At 45.7% G+C, this 16,370-nt stretch overlaps 7 non-coding genes and 3 pseudogenes across 7 annotated transcripts; all 10 read left to right on the top strand.

The window, feature by feature from the left end:
• The first annotated feature begins 3,329 nt into the window (after positions 1–3,329).
• Positions 3,330–3,499, top strand: LOC121310952 (annotated as a pseudogene).
• Positions 3,500–3,945: 446 nt separating this feature from the next.
• LOC121311000 lies at positions 3,946–4,063 on the top strand. The gene has a single exon (XR_005949021.1). It is a non-coding gene; the product is annotated as a U5 spliceosomal RNA (small nuclear RNA).
• A 1,837-nt stretch (positions 4,064–5,900) lies between these two features.
• Positions 5,901–6,111, top strand: LOC121310947 (annotated as a pseudogene).
• A 428-nt stretch (positions 6,112–6,539) lies between these two features.
• On the top strand, positions 6,540–6,657 carry LOC121310999. Its single transcript, XR_005949020.1, has one exon. It is a non-coding gene; the product is annotated as a U5 spliceosomal RNA (small nuclear RNA).
• Positions 6,658–8,944: 2,287 nt separating this feature from the next.
• LOC121311052 lies at positions 8,945–9,154 on the top strand (annotated as a pseudogene).
• Positions 9,155–9,599: 445 nt separating this feature from the next.
• Positions 9,600–9,717, top strand: LOC121310998. Its single transcript, XR_005949019.1, has one exon. It is a non-coding gene; the product is annotated as a U5 spliceosomal RNA (small nuclear RNA).
• A 2,333-nt stretch (positions 9,718–12,050) lies between these two features.
• On the top strand, positions 12,051–12,246 carry LOC121311051. The gene has a single exon (XR_005949066.1). It is a non-coding gene; the product is annotated as a U2 spliceosomal RNA (small nuclear RNA).
• Positions 12,247–12,675: 429 nt separating this feature from the next.
• Positions 12,676–12,793, top strand: LOC121310997. The gene has a single exon (XR_005949018.1). It is a non-coding gene; the product is annotated as a U5 spliceosomal RNA (small nuclear RNA).
• A 2,325-nt stretch (positions 12,794–15,118) lies between these two features.
• Positions 15,119–15,308, top strand: LOC121310953. Its single transcript, XR_005948975.1, has one exon. It is a non-coding gene; the product is annotated as a U2 spliceosomal RNA (small nuclear RNA).
• Positions 15,309–15,702: 394 nt separating this feature from the next.
• LOC121310996 lies at positions 15,703–15,820 on the top strand. Its single transcript, XR_005949017.1, has one exon. It is a non-coding gene; the product is annotated as a U5 spliceosomal RNA (small nuclear RNA).
• The last annotated feature ends 550 nt before the right edge of the window (positions 15,821–16,370 follow it).

Here is a 16,370-nt window from a genome sequence, read left to right as displayed (position 1 = left end):
TGTGGGTAATGTACACGCTGATGGATTGGGGGTATTGGTGAAGGGTAGCGAAATTATGATTGAAGATGTGTTAACGGTGGTACCAGGGAGATTAATGGTAGCAGACGGTATGATGGGGGGGCAGAAATATAGGTTTATTAATATCTATGCACCATGCAATCCTACCAAAAGGTTACAGTTTTTCAAGGATTTTGTGTTTTTGTTAGATACTAACAAAAAGGTTATATTGGGAGGTGATTTTAATACTTCAATAGATAGTATAGGAGGGGGAGCTGAGTTGGATTTTACAGGGAAATATCTGTTAAAAGAAACTCAAAATTATAAATTAAAGGATGCATACAGAGGGTTGTATAAAGATGGAATGGGGTACACATGGAGGAACACTAGGGGGCATCAAAGTAGGCTAGATTATTTTTTTGTTTCACAGGGAATTCAGGTTAAAGAGTGTAAGATATTACCATGTTGGGGGTCTGATCATGATATGATAGTGATGTCAATGGAGGGGGGGGGAGTGAATATTGGGAAGGGGTTTTGGAAATTTAATATTAGTTTATTACAGGATGAGATATTTGTGAATAAGGTGAGAGAATTCTATAAATTATGGCAAGAATTTAAGGGGGGGTTTAGCAGTATTTTAGTATGGTGGGAGAGGCTGAAAGTTAATTTAGCACAATTCTGCAGACGGTACTCCAGAGAGAAAAGAGAGAAGGAGAGAAGAGCGGTGAGGAGGGTAAATGGGAGGTTACAAAGGTTAATAGGTGAAAGGAATAGGGGGTTACAGGTGGAGGAAGAAATTATAGAGGCAAAGAAGGAAATCAGGGAGTTTTATGTGAGGAGAGTCAAAGAATTTGCCTTCTTAGCTAAAGAAGAAGAGAGAGAGAAAGATGAGAAAATAACCAAATATTTTTTTCAGACAATCAAACAAAAACAGCGAAGAGAATGGGTGGAGGGTGTTGTTACTGGTGAAGGGAAGGTAGTGAGTAGGAAGGAGGAAGTTTTTGATTATGTGTGCTCTTTTTACAAGGAGATGTTTGCTGAAAGAGCTGTGGATGAGGAGAAGGGTGAGCTGCTGTTAAGAAGATTAGGGAGGAGGTTGAGTGAGGAGGATAAGTTTGAATTGGAGGGGGAAATTACAGTGGAAGAAGTAGAGAGAGCCTTATTCTCTATGAAGGGGAATAAGACCCCTGGGGGGGATGGGCTTCCAAAATAATTTTTTGTTTCAATGTGGGATTTAGTTAAAAAGGATTTGGTGGAGGTCTATAAGGACATTTTTAAGAGGAAAGAGCTCAGTGAGTCAATGAAGTCGGGGATTATTCATTTAATATATAAAAAGGGGGATAAGAGAGACATCAGAAACTGGAGACCAATAACATTATTGTGTGTGGACTACAAAATTTTAAGTAAGGTATTAGTTAATAGATTAAAGGGAGTGATGGGAGTGGTGGTGAGTGAGGACCAAACTTGTGGGGTGCAGGGTAGGACGGGGTCTTATAATTTATCCTTAATAAGAGATTTGATTAGTTGGGCAGAAGATAGGGATTTGGCATTGGGGATTTTAAGTTTAGATCAAGAAAAAGCCTTTGATCGTGTGAATCATAATTTTTTGTTTAAAGTATTAAAGAAAATGAATTTTGGGGATAATTTTTTGGCCTGGGTGAAGGTCTTGTACAATAATGTGTTTAGCAAGTTGAAAATTAATGGAACTCTGGGTGCCTTAGTGGAGCAGAAAGGAGGAGTTAGGCAAGGGTGTCCTCTTTCTCCCTTGTTATATGTTTTATTCATTGAACCTTTGGCAGAGATGTTAAGGCAGGAGAAGGGAATTGAGGGGGTGCATATCCCTGGGGGGAGTGGAGAGAGGGCAAAAGTGGCTCAGTACGCAGACGACACCACTGTTTTTTTCACCACAGATCGAGGATTGGACAAAATAGTAAAGGTGTTGGGGTTATATTGTGAAGCGACAGGGTCTGCAATTAATGTCGGGAAATCGGCAATAATGTACTGTGGTGGTTGGAGGAACAGGAAAGACGTAAGGCACGGTTTTTCTATTTGCAATGATGGGCTAAAAATTCTGGGAGTCAAATTTTATAACAGCAATTCAGCTGGAAAGAATTGGGAGGAAAAAATCGAAAGGGTGAAGAAAAAATTAGATTTATGGAGAACTAGAAGGCTTAGTATTACGGGTAAGGGGTTAGTTATTAAGGCTGATGTTTTATCAGGTCTGATTTACTTAGCCTTAATCTTTCCTGTTCCAACTAAGTATAAATTGATATTAACCAGGTTAGTGTTTTCTTTTATTTGGGGAGGTAGGTATGAACCAGTTAAAAGGGAACAAATGTATTTGGAGATTGAAGAGGGGGGGAGGGGTATAGTGTTTATTCCTTTGAAATTGGAGATTTTGTTTGTATGTTTTGTAGTTAAAATGCTAAAGGAAAAAGTACGCCATAAGGCATATTATTTTATGAAACTGTGGGGGGCTTTTTTAGTTAAAGGTTTAGTGTCATGGGATAATGCAGGACCAAAGGCTGAGCAGTTACCATGGCATTATGAAAAGATGTCATTATTTTTAAGAGCACACCCAGAGGTGCTCAAAGATGATTTGGTAGAGGAGCATAAGAAAATGTATAAAGTTTTAAAAGGGAAAATACTATTATCAGGGGTGGTGAAGGTGGGTGGTAGGAAAATTAATTGGGGAACAATACAACTAAAAAGTCAGCCTAATGAAATAAAAGATTTGAATTGGTTGGCGGCCTTAGATAGGTTACCTGTAAGGGAGAGACTACATCGAGAAGGTCAGATTCTCAACGGCAGGTGTCCAAGGGGGTGTACGCAGGAGGAGACAGTGTGGCATGCCTTTTGGGGATGTCATGTGGTTAATGGCTTCTGGGGAGAAATAAAAAAGTTATTAAGGTTGGTTAAAGAAAATCTTGAGTTAAATCCTGAGTTTATATTATGGGGGGAAGGGTTGGAAGGGATGGGGAGGGAAGTAGGGAGGGTAATTTGGAGTGTTATTAGTATTGGTAAAGGAATTGTGTGGAGGGATAGAAATGAGCAGTGTAAAAAAAAGAAACCAGGGAAGTCGGTGGCACAGTTGGTTTGGGAAGTGAAATCACGGGTGAGGGTAGAATGTAAGTTGGAAAACAGGAAGATGGGGGAGGAGGCATTTAATCAAGGTTGGGGGAGGTTGGAAAGGGGAATCTGTGTAAATAAAGTAATGTGAATAATTGGGAAAACTGCGATGAAGACACGGTCTTAATTTCTGGGAAAAGTGAGACTAATTTCTGAGCAAAAAAAAAAAAAAAAAAAAAAAAAAAAAAAAAAAAAAAAAAAAAAAAAAAAAAAAAAAAAATGTTCTTATCAGTTTAATATCTGATACGTCCCCCATAGGGGGACCGTCTATATTAAATGGATTTTTGGAAGCGGGAGATGGAAGCGGGGCTTGCTCCGTCCACTCCACGCATCGACCCGGTATTGCAGTACCTCCGGGAACGGTGCCCATTTCTCAGAAAGGTCAAAAGAGAGAGAGAGAGAGAGAGAGAGAGGAGAGCGAGCGAGAGAGCGAGCGAGAGAGAGAGAGAGAGAGAGAGAGAGAGAGAGAGAGAGAGAGAGAGAGAGAGAGAGCCCCCCCCTCCCTCCCTCCCTCCCCACCTCCCCTTTCCTGGGACGCGCCGTTTTCCCGCTCTTTTCGTTCTTTTTTTTTTTTTTTTTTTTTTTTTTTTTTTTTTTTCATATTTCATATTCAGGCAGGCCTAACACACGCAGCAGGCCAGTGTAGCAGCAGCAGCAGCAGCAGCAGCAAAGCGCCCTTTCGCCGGGGCGGAACGGCAGATGCGTTTTGGGAGGAGTTCCCTGTTTTTGTTTTGCGTGCGTGGCCTCGCTGCCGCTTGGCAGAGGGGAGGGCCTTTGGGCCTTTGGGCCGGCCGGAAGGGCTCGGCCACCAGCAAAGGCACGCTCCGGCTTCTCTACAGCTCGAATGAACCTTTCGCCTTTTACTAAAGATTTCCGTGGAGAGGAGCATTTACGAGTTCGATCCAATTTTTGGACAGCCCTTCCCCTCAGGGAGGGGCTCCACCTGGAGTTTAAAAGCAGAACGAGCACAGAAAGGGCGGTCGCCCCCGTTGGAGCCCGGCACCTTTCCTTCCTTCCTTCCCTTCCTTCCTTCCTTCCTTCCTCCCTCCGCCCGCCCGCCCGAGAAGCAAGTACCACGACTGCTGCGGCGGGCGGCCGCGCCCGGGGCGTTTGGCCAAAACCATTGTGGGCATCGCTTCTCGGCCTCTTGGCTCATACCAAGTGAGTGTCTAGAAGGCGAAAGGTAAAGATCTAGAAGGCGTGAGCTTGATAGAGACTGATCCGGAAATGGAAGAAAGGTATGGGAAGAACACGCTTCGATTCCAGCTAAAAGATCTGACTGGCCTATGGGGAAGAAGGAAGTTCGTGTTGGAAGTCGTCTTTGGTTTGTTCGAGTTGGGAGCAGACGATGTCCATTGCCTGAAGGAGAACATCGCTAAAGGCTTATTCGACCTGACTTTGAATACAGAAGAGGAGTGCCTGAAGGTGTTAAGGAAATATGAAGAGAATAAGGAGCAGTTGCCAGCCAGAGTTTTCAACCTGGAGCCATTGTTTCTGCAGGAATGGAGAACAGTTTTTGTTACAATGGCCTGTCCTTTCTTTCCAGTGGAGGATATTACTACAGCTTTGAAAAGGAGTTTTGAGTTGAAGAGCGAGTTCCCAGTTAAGAACCTGGATTCTGAAGGTTTGTGGAATGGAATGTATAAGTATATTGCTAGGCTGCGCACTAAGGAGGGGAATATGATTCATGTCAGACCGGATTTGATGATTGGAACTGTTAGAGGGACTCTGTATTACAAAGGTCAGCCCAGAGTGTGTTTTAAATGTGGCCGGTGTGGACATTTTGCTGCAGAGTGTGAGGAGGTTGTTTGTAGAAACTGTTTGCAGACGGGACATGTTTCTAGGGACTGCCCCAGAGGAATGTTGTGCAATCTCTGTGGCTCAAAAGAGCATATGTACAGGGACTGTCCGAAAAGCAAGAGAAGCTATGCTCAGGCAGCCAGTGAAGGAACAAAGAAAAAAGAGGATACAGAGGAGAAGAAAACAGAGAAAGAAAAAGAATCTGGGAAAAAAGACAATGAGAAGGACAAAGGAAAGAGTGTTGGGGGAGGAGTCGCAAAGGAAGGAGGCGGAACGGCGGGAAAATGTGGAACTGAGGAAACAAAGGGAAGAGGCGGAGACCCGAGAAAGGAAGAGAAGGAAGGCAGTTCCACAGATGACCAGCAGAGGTCCCGGGAAGAGCAATCTGTTGCCGACCCAATGGAGGGAGTAGAAGGAGAGGTACAGAGGAAGAGGAAAGATAGAGAAGGGAAGGATGAGAGGACCGCTGAATGCCAAACAAGGAGGATGAAAGGAGGAGAGGAGGGAGCAACATCAAGTTCGAGTTGGGGTGATAGGGTGGAGGAAGAGGTAAAGAAGAAGGAGGAAGAGGTAAAGAAGAGGGAGGAAGAGGTTAAGAAGAAGAGTGTCGTGTGGACGGAGAAAGATATAGAGCATTTAATGAGGGTGGCATGTCCCAGGGACTATGAAAATTTAATGAGATGGAAGGAGAGGATAAGAGGAGCGAGGGTTTCGCATTTAGAATGGAAGGAATATGAAGAGGAGAAAATGAGAATTTTTCTGGAAGCAAAGAAGAAGGCGGAAGAAGCGGCGAGAAAGTGAGGGAAATAGTTTAGAGTAGTTTTGGGTTCTTTTTTTTGTGAACTTTGAATTTTGAGATTTACAATTTTTGAAAGGGTGTTGGGTTTTTTGTGGATTTATAATATGGGTCTTTTTTTTGTGGTTTTTTTTGGGGAACTTGGAATTTTGAGAATTATTAGTTTTGAACGGGTGTTGTATTTTTTGGGGAATAAATTGAGAATAAAAAAAAAAAAAAAAAAAAAAAAAAAAATCTGTTCTTATCAGTTTAATATCTGATACGTCCCCCATAGGGGGACCGTCTATATTAAATGGATTTTTGGAAGCGGGAGATGGAAGCGGGGCTTGCTCCGTCCACTCCACGCATCGACCCGGTATTGCAGTACCTCCGGGAACGGTGCCCATTTCTCAGAAAGGTCAAAAGAGAGAGAGAGAGAGAGAGAGAGAGAGAGAGAGAGAGAGAGAGAGAGAGAGAGAGAGAGAGAGAGAGAGAGAGAGAGAGGAGAGAGAGAGAGAGAGAGAGAGAGAGAGAGCCCCACCCTACCCCTCCCTCCCCCCTCCCCCCTCCTGGGACGCGCCGTTTTCCCGCTCTTTTCGTTCTTTTTTTTTTTTTTTTTTTTTTTTTTTTTTATTTCATATTCAGGCAGGCCTAACACACGCAGCAGGCCAGTGTAGCAGCAGCAGCAAAGCGCCCTTTCGCCGGGGCGGAACGGCAGATGCGTTTTGGGAGGAGTTCCCTGTTTTTGTTTTGCGTGCGTGGCCTCGCTGCCGCTTGGCAGAGGGGAGGGCCTTTGGGCCTTTGGGCCGGCCGGAAGGGCTCGGCCACCAGCAAAGGCACGCTCCGGCTTCTCTACAGCTCGAATGAACCTTTCGCCTTTTACTAAAGATTTCCGTGGAGAGGAGCATTTACGAGTTCGATCCAATTTTTGGACAGCCCTTCCCCTCAGGGAGGGGCTCCACCTGGAGTTTAAAAGCAGAACGAGCACAGAAAGGGCGGTCGCCCCCGTTGGAGCCCGGCACCTTTCCTTCCTTCCTTCCTCCCTCCCTCCCAGGCCCAGGGACGCCCGCCCCCGCCGCCCGCACGAGAAGCAAGTACCACGACTGCTGCCGCGGGCGGCCGCGCCCGGGGCGTTTGCCCAAAACCATTGTGGGCATCGCTTCTCAGCCTCTTGGCTCAGATCTCATGGACGAAGAAGCAAGTACCACGACTGCTGCGGCGGGCGGCCGCGCCCGGGGCGTTTGGCCAAAACCATTGTGGGCATCGCTTCTCGGCCTCTTGGCTCCGGTCAAGTAAAGTGTTTAGAAGGCGAAGGTAAAGACCCTGGAAGCGTGAGCTGAAAGGATTATTTGCTAAAAATAAAAAAATGGAAGATGGATTTAGAGGACGGAATACTCTCCGATTCCAGCTTAAACAACTTGCTGGTTTATGGGGGAGACGGAAGTTTGTTCTGGATATGCTGTTTGGGCTGTTTGACCTGGAGGCAGAAGATATTCTTTGTGTGAAGGACTACATCGCTAAAGGACGGTTTGATGTGACCCTGGAAACCAAGGAAGCCTGCTGGGAAATCATGAGGAAGTTCGACGAGAGTAAATTGGTGCTGCCGGCCAGTGTGTTCAGTTTGGAACCTTTGTTTCTGATGGACTGGAGAGCGGCATATGTGACAACAGTTGTAAGCAGCACAGCCAAAGAGGCCCTTTAGCAGGGGCGGTCTTCCCCATTTGTTCCTGTTTTAGATATTATAACCAGCCTGAAAAGGAAATGTGAGTTGAGGAGTGAGCTTCCTGAGAAAATGAAAGATTCTGAACATGTATGGAATGGCGTTTGGAAATATTTTATAAGATTGAATATCAATGAAGGGAAGTTACTGCATATTCGTCCTGACCTGACAATTGGAGCAGTGAGAGGAACATTTTATTATAGAGGACAGCCCAAAGTGTGTTTTAAATGCAATAGAGAAGGTCATTTTGTGGCTGAATGTGTGGAGGTGGTTTGTAAAAATTGCCAAGAGACAGGACATCTTTCTAGAGACTGCCCCAGGGGAGTGATATGCAATTTGTGTGGCTCAACGGAGCATATATACAGAGACTGCCCGAGAAGTGCTAAAAGTTATGCTCAAGCAGCTAAAGATGGAGGGAAAAAGAAAACAGAAGAAAAAGAAAAAGAACAACCTAAAAAGGATCCAGAGACTGAAAAAAAGCCAGAGGAAAAGGAGAGTCAAAAGAACAAAGGAAAGAGTGTTGGGGGAGGAGTCACAAAGGAAGGAGGCGGAACGGCGGGAAAATGTGGAACTGAGCAAACAAAGGGAAGAGGCGGAGACCCGAGAAAGGAAGAGAAGGAAGGCAGTTCCAAAGATGACCAGCAGAGGTCCCGGGAAGAGCAATCTGTTGCTGACCCAATGGAGGGAGTAGAAGGAGAGGTACAGAGGAAGAGGAAAGACAGAGAAGGGAAGGATGAGAGGACCGCTGAATGTCAAACAAGGAGGATGAAAGGAGGAGAGGAGGGAGCAACATCAAGTTCGAGTTGGGGTGATAGGGTGGAGGAAGAGGTAAAGAAGAAGGAGGCAAGAGGGAGGAAGAGGTAAAGAAGAGGAGTGCAGGGTTCGACGGAAAAAGATTTAGAAGACTTAATGAGGTGGGCATGTCCCCAGGATTTTGAGAAGTTGATGAAGTGGAAGGAGAGACTGCGGGTAGGGAGATTTATGGAGGGTGAATGGAAGGAATATGCTATGAAGAAGATTTTGCAACGTGCTAGATGGAGGGCAGATATAGCAAGGAGGGAGGCGGATTGGAATATTGACTTATACGAAACAAAAAACTGAGAAAGGGACTTGGTTAGAAGGTGAGCTAGAGGAAGTATGAAATGATAGGAGAGGGAGAAGAAAAGGTTTGCAATGTGCTAGAAGTGGAAGGACCAGATATAGCAAGGAGGGGAGGAGGAAAAAGAAAGGGGGGATATGTTTGTTTTGAATCCCTAAAAAAGGACTTTGTTTGAAGCAAGGAAGAAGAGGTCTGGAAGAGCTGAGGAGAGAGGGGCGGGAAATAGTTTTGTGTACTAAAAAGAGAAATAATAATAAAGAGAACTGTTAGAAGTGTATTGGTTAAAAACATATGGCTAGTTTCAAATTTTGTTTTTGGAAGTTAAAGAATGCACATGTATGGGGATGATTTTTGTGGAGATATTTGGGGAAGGATAAGGTTAAGAGTTTGAATTGTTAATTATGTAACTGTGTTTATTGTTTGAGTATTTTTTTGTTTGAGTATTTTCTAATAAAAAAAAAAAAAAAAAAAAAAAAAAATCTGTTCTTATCAGTTTAATATCTGATACGTCCCCCATAGGGGGACCGTCTATATTAAATGGATTTTTGGAAGCGGGAGATGGAAGCGGGGCTTGCTCCGTCCACTCCACGCATCGACCCGGTATTGCAGTACCTCCGGGAACGGTGCACATTTCTCAGAAAGGTCAAAAGAGAGAGAGAGAGAGAGAGAGAGAGAGAGAGAGAGAGAGAGAGAGAGAGAGAGAGAGAGAGAGAGAGAGAGAGAGAGAGAGAGAGAGAGCAGAGAGATGGAGAGGAGCGGAGGGAGAGGATGGAGAGAGGAGGCCCCACCTCCCCTTTCCCTGGGACGCGCCGTTTTCCTGGGACGCGCCGTTTTCCCAGCTCTTTCGGTTTTTTTTTTTTTTTTTTTTTTTTTATTTCATATTCAGGCAGGCCTAACACACGCAGCAGGCCAGTGTAGCAGCAGCAGCAAAGCGCCCTTTCGCCGGGGCGGAACGGCAGATGCGTTTTGGGAGGAGTTCCCTGTTTTTGTTTTGCGTGCGTGGCCTCGCTGCCGCTTGGCAGAGGGGAGGGCCTTTGGGCCTTTGGGCCGGCCGGAAGGGCTCGGCCACCAGCAAAGGCACGCTCCGGCTTCTCTACAGCTCGAATGAACCTTTCGCCTTTTACTAAAGATTTCCGTGGAGAGGAGCATTTACGAGTTCGATCCAATTTTTGGACAGCCCTTCCCCTCAGGGAGGGGCTCCACCTGGAGTTTAAAAGCAGAACGAGCACAGAAAGGGCGGTCGCCCCCGTTGGAGCCCGGCACCTTTCCTTCCTTCCTTCCTCCCTCCCTCCCTCCCTCCGCCCGCCCGCCCGCCCCCGCCCGCCCGAGAAGCAAGTACCACGACTGCTGCGGCGGGCGGCCGCGCCCGGGGCGTTTGGCCAAAACCATTGTGGGCATCGCTTCTCGGCCTCTTGGCTCATCTCAAGTGTATGTGGCATGACCGCAGCATCCTGAGAATCCAGTGAGGAAGAGAAGGCGCTGGGAGCTGCATACGATGGCGACTGGGAGAAGGATGCAGAACCTCATCCGTTTTCGATGGAGTGAGAATTTGGAGAAGGAGCTGAAGACTGTGGACGTTGCTGATTGGAAGAATACACCAGGTGGTCGGGAGTTCTTTGTGAAGGAAGTTTTGCTGAAAGGACTGCAGTTGGAGGTGAAGTCGATATTTTGTTTTCAGAACTATGACAAGTTTTTTGATTTAGCTTTGTACAATGAAGAACTGGCTCAAAGTGTTTGGGATGTTTACCAAAAGAGGAAAAATGAAAAACCTTTTTCTCTGTATATTGGAGACCCTTTATTTGCAAGGGAAGTTAGACCTCTGTTTGTTTTTATGTACAACCCATATGTTGGAGAAGAAGAAGTTGTACAGTATGTCAAGCGGGTGTGTGACATTATTTCGGGACCTTTTAAAGTACTTGACCCTGTTGGTATCTGGACTGGGAAGTGGAAGTTTTTTGTACGGTTGAGGATTTGTAGTTCAAAGGAGGGGGGTATAATACACCCTCCGGGACGAGTGCAGATTGGGGGAAACAGGGGTTTTTTAAGCTACCCTGGGCAACCGAAAAAGTGCTTTAAATGTGACACTGAAGGGCATGAGGCGAGTGAATGTGAAGCGATGGTTTGCCAGAAATGCAGGAGGAAAGGACATGAAGCAAAGACCTGTAAAACCCCAAAGAGTTGTAGTGTGTGTGGAGCTTTGGACCACCTGTACAGAGAATGTGGAAAGCGTGGTATGGATGGTGAGAGAGAAAGTGAGGGTGGTGACGGTGCAAGGAATGATGGGAGTGAAGAGGGAGAGAGTGGAGGTGGTATGGATGGTGAGCAAGCAAAGGAGGGTGGTGATGGTGCAAAGAAAGATGGGAGTGGAAAGGGAATGAGTGGAGGGAGTAAAGGGGGTGGTGATGTAAGTAAGGAAGGTGGTGTGGTGAGAGTGGTTAGTGGTGGAGGGGGTATGAGTGGTAATGAAGTGAAAGGGGGTGCAGGTGTGGGTGTGTGTGGTGGTGGTGTGGGTGAAGGTGATGGTGGGGCGGACAAGGTGCAAGAGAGTGAGGCGATGGAGGGAACGGAGAGTGAAATTTTAAAGAAGCGGAAAGAGAGAGGAGCGGGAGCTGTGAGTAGCAGCGAAGAGAGTGCCAGTGAGGGTGTAGTCGGCCGAGCTGGTCTGAAAGTGTGGAAGAAGAGGAGGAAAGGAGGAAAAGAAGAAGCAATCAGCAGAGAGAAAAGGAAGATGCAAAGGAGAAAAGGAAACGGGAAAAGGAGGAATACGCAAAGCTTTCTTGGGCGGAGAAGTTGAAAATAGAAGAGGAGAAGAAGAGAAAGAAAGGTGATAAATATGTAGAGACTTCGACGTATAGACATACGCTAATGTATTGTTATTGTGAAAAAGAATTCCATGAATTAATGATCTGGAATGAAAGACTGAGAAAGGGACCTACGTTAGAAGGTGAGATAGAGAAATATGAAATTGAGAAAGACAAGATTTTGCAATGTGCTAGATGGAGGGCAGATATAGCAAGGAGAGAGGCGGAAAAGAAATAGGGGAATATGGTTTTGTTTTTTGTTTTTTTCTGAGGATAATCAGAAATAGGGGGAACAAAAAAAAACAAAAGACTGTTTGTGTACAAACACATTACTAATAATATTACTTTACTATAACAAACACATACAAAACCATTGTGTTTTGAACAACAAAAATTTACAATTTCTTATTGTTCCTTAAACCCAAAAGTAACCCCTTTATCATTTGTACAAACATTGCGTATATACATTTAACTTGAAGGTTACATTCTTTATATACCGAATATTATAGTGGCTAGTAACCAAAGTATGGGTTATTAAACAACATTACCTTTTGTTGTAATGGAAAATACTTTTGTGTTTTGATTTTTGTTTGCTAAGGTAAAGTAATGGTTTTCTGTTTACATTATCGATGTAACTGTAAACACTAGTCAAAAACATTTGTGTATCAGTTTTGTAATGTAAAGTGTTGTGTTTTTTGAATATTCAACAATTGTTAATTGTTAAGATTGAAAACTTTTTATTATTAAAAAAAAAAAAAAAAAAAAAAAAATCTGTTCTTATCAGTTTAATATCTGATACGTCCCCCATAGGGGGACCGTCTATATTAAATGGATTTTTGGAAGCGGGAGATGGAAGCGGGGCTTGCTCCGTCCACTCCACGCATCGACCCGGTATTGCAGTACCTCCGGGAACGGTGCACAGTTCTCAGAAAGGTCAAAAGAGAGAGAGAGAGAGAGAGAGAGCGAGAGAGAGAGAGAGAGAGAGAGAGAGAGAGAGAGAGAGAGAGAGAGAGAGAGAGAGAGAGAGAGAGAGAGAGAGCCCCACCCTAACCCTCCCTCCCTCCCTCCCCACCTCCCCTTTCCTGGGACGCGCCGTTTTCCCGCTCTTTTCGTTCTTTTTTTTTTTTTTTTTTTTTTTTTTTTTTCATATTTCATATTCAGGCAGGCCTAACACACGCAGCAGGCCAGTGTAGCAGCAGCAGCAAAGCGCCCTTTCGCCGGGGCGGAACGGCAGATGCGTTTTGGGAGGAGTTCCCTGTTTTTGTTTTGCGTGCGTGGCCTCGCTGCCGCTTGGCAGAGGGGAGGGCCTTTGGGCCTTTGGGCCGGCCGGAAGGGCTCGGCCACCAGCAAAGGCACGCTCCGGCTTCTCTACAGCTCGAATGAACCTTTCGCCTTTTACTAAAGATTTCCGTGGAGAGGAGCATTTACGAGTTCGATCCAATTTTTGGACAGCCCTTCCCCTCAGGGAGGGGCTCCACCTGGAGTTTAAAAGCAGAACGAGCACAGAAAGGGCGGTCGCCCCCGTTGGAGCCCGGCACCTTTCCTTCCTTCCTTCCTTCCTCCCTCCCTCCCTCCCTCCCGCCCGCCCGCCCGCCCGAGAAGCAAGTACCACGACTGCTGCGGCGGGCGGCCGCGCCCGGGGCGTTTGGCCAAAACCATTGTGGGCATCGCTTCTCGGCCTCTTGGCTCATTTCAAGTGTATGTGGCATGACCGCAGCATCCTGAGAATCCAGTGAGGAAGAGAAGGCGCTGGGAGCTGCATACGATGGCGACTGGGAGAAGGATGCAGAACCTCATCCGTTTTCGATGGAGTGAGAATTTGGAGAAGGAGCTGAAGACTGTGGACGTTGCTGATTGGAAGAATACACCAGGTGGTCGGGAGTTCTTTGTGAAGGAAGTTTTGCTGAAAGGACTGCAGTTGGAGGTGAAGTCGATATTTTGTTTTCAGAACTATGACAAGTTTTTTGATTTAGCTTTGTACAATGAAGAACTGGCTCAAAGTGTTTGGGATGTTTACCAAAAGAGGAAAAATGAAAAACCTTTTTCTCTGTATATTGGAGACCCTTTATTTGCAAGGGAAGTTAGACCTCTGTTTGTTTTTATGTACAACCCATATGTTGGAGAAGAAGAAGTTGTACAGTATGTCAAGCGGGTGTGTGACATTATTTCGGGACCTTTTAAAGTACTTGACCCTGTTGGTATCTGGACTGGGAAGTGGAAGTTTTTTGTACGGTTGAGGATTTGTAGTTCAAAGGAGGGGGGTATAATACACCCTCCGGGACGAGTGCAGATTGGGGGAAACAGGGGTTTTTTAAGCTACCCTGGGCAACCGAAAAAGTGCTTTAAATGTGACACTGAAGGGCATGAGGCGAGTGAATGTGAAGCGATGGTTTGCCAGAAATGCAGGAGGAAAGGACATGAAGCAAAGACCTGTAAAACCCCAAAGAGTTGTAGTGTGTGTGGAGCTTTGGACCACCTGTACAGAGAATGTGGAAAGCGTGGTATGGATGGTGAGAGAGAAAGTGAGGGTGGTGACGGTGCAAGGAATGATGGGAGTGAAGAGGGAGAGAGTGGAGGTGGTATGGATGGTGAGCAAGCAAAGGAGGGTGGTGATGGTGCAAAGAAAGATGGGAGTGGAAAGGGAATGAGTGGAGGGAGTAAAGGGGGTGGTGATGTAAGTAAGGAAGGTGGTGTGGTGAGAGTGGTTAGTGGTGGAGGGGGTATGAGTGGTAATGAAGTGAAAGGGGGTGCAGGTGTGGGTGTGTGTGGTGGTGGTGTGGGTGAAGGTGATGGTGGGGCGGACAAGGTGCAAGAGAGTGTGGCGATGGAGGGAACGGAGAGTGAAATTCTAAAGAAGCGGAAAGAGAGAGGAGCGGGAGCTGTGAGTAGCAGCGAAGAGAGTGCCAGTGAGGGTGTAGTCGGTCCGAGCTGGTCTGAAAGTGTGGAGGAAGAGGAGGAAAGGAGGAAAAGAAGAAGCAATCAGCAGAGAGAAAAGGAAGATGCAAAGGAGAAAAGGAAACGGGAAAAGGAGGAATACGCAAAGCTTTCTTGGGCGGAGAAGTTGAAAATAGAAGAGGAGAAGAAGAGAAAGAAAGGTGATAAATATGTAGAGACTTCGACGTATAGACATACGCTAATGTATTGTTATTGTGAAAAAGAATTCCATGAATTAATGATCTGGAATGAAAGACTGAGAAAGGGACCTACGTTAGAAGGTGAGATAGAGAAATATGAAATTGAGAAAGACAAGATTTTGCAATGTGCTAGATGGAGGGCAGATATAGCAAGGAGGGAGGCGGAAAAGAAATAGAGGGATAGGGTTTTGTTTTTTGTTTTTTTCTGAATTTGCATGTTTGTGAAATGATTATAACACATTACTAATAATATTACTTTAATATATAACAAACACATACAAAAACCATACACATGTTAACAAAACTTACAATCTTATTAACCCTTAAACCCCAAAACAAGACCCCTCATGTTGTTGTTTGTAGTTTTGCAAACAAACATCAAAACGTATATTTCATTAACTTCCAATGAAAGAACATAACAATCTTATAAACCAATCAAAGTATCAATAACCAAATAATCTTTTACCAAAACAACATTTGTGTAATGGAAAACAGTTTTGTGTTTTAAAACAAAACGATTCCATTTCATTTGCCAAAGTAAAGTAATGGTTTCATATAGTTATTTTCGATATGTAGAGAAGTAAAACATTTTGTGTTCAGTTTAACATTGTTCACAACACAAAAAACTTATAAGATTCACAACAATTAACAATTCTAGATTGAATAAATTTATTATTAAAAAAAAAAAAAAAAAAAAAATCTTCTTTATCAGTTTAATATCTGATACGTCCCCCATAGGGGGACCGTCTATATTAAATGGATTTTTGGAAGCGGGAGATGGAAGCGGGGCTTGCTCCGTCCACTCCACGCATCGACCCGGTATTGCAGTACCTCCGGGAACGGTGCCCATTTCTCAGAAAGGTCAAAAGAGAGAGAGAGAGAGAGAGAGAGCGAGAGAGAGCGAGAGAGAGAGAGAGAGAGAGAGAGAGAGAGCCCCACCCTAACCCTCCCTCCCTCCCTCCCCACCTCCCCTTTCCTGGGACGCGCCGTTTTCCCGCTCTTTTCGTTCTTTTTTTTTTTTTTTTTTTTTTTTTTTTTCATATTTCATATTCAGGCAGGCCTAACACACGCAGCAGGCCAGTGTAGCAGCAGCAGCAAAGCGCCCTTTCGCCGGGGCGGAACGGCAGATGCGTTTTGGGAGGAGTTCCCTGTTTTTGTTTTGCGTGCGTGGCCTCGCTGCCGCTTGGCAGAGGGGAGGGCCTTTGGGCCTTTGGGCCGGCCGGAAGGGCTCGGCCACCAGCAAAGGCACGCTCCGGCTTCTCTACAGCTCGAATGAACCTTTCGCCTTTTACTAAAGATTTCCGTGGAGAGGAGCATTTACGAGTTCGATCCAATTTTTGGACAGCCCTTCCCCTCAGGGAGGGGCTCCACCTGGAGTTTAAAAGCAGAACGAGCACAGAAAGGGCGGTCGCCCCCGTTGGAGCCCGGCACCTTTCCTTCCTTCCTTCCTTCCTTCCTTCCTTCCCCTCCTCCCTCCCCCGCCCGCCCGCCCGCCCGAGAAGCAAGTACCACGACTGCTGCGGCGGGCGGCCGCGCCCGGGGCGTTTGGCCAAAACCATTGTGGGCATCGCTTCTCGGCCTCTTGGCTCATTTCAAGTGTATGTGGCATGACCGCAGCATCCTGAGAATCCAGTGAGGAAGAGAAGGCGCTGGGAGCTGCATACGATGGCGACTGGGAGAAGGATGCAGAACCTCATCCGTTTTCGATGGAGTGAGAATTTGGAGAAGGAGCTGAAGACTGTGGACGTTGCTGATTGGAAGAATACACCAGGTGGTCGGGAGTTCTTTGTGAAGGAAGTTTTGCTGAAAGGACTGCAGTTGGAGGTGAAGTCGATATTTTGTTTTCAGAACTATGACAAGTTTTTTGATTTAGCTTTGTACAATGAAGAACTGGCTCAAAGTGTTTGGGATGTTT

Source organism: Polyodon spathula, unplaced genomic scaffold (genome assembly GCF_017654505.1).
Source record: "Polyodon spathula isolate WHYD16114869_AA unplaced genomic scaffold, ASM1765450v1 scaffolds_2908, whole genome shotgun sequence".
NCBI lineage: Eukaryota > Metazoa > Chordata > Actinopteri > Acipenseriformes > Polyodontidae > Polyodon > Polyodon spathula.
Note: the sequence above shows the minus strand (reverse complement) of the source record. Positions and strands in the feature narration are given on the sequence as shown.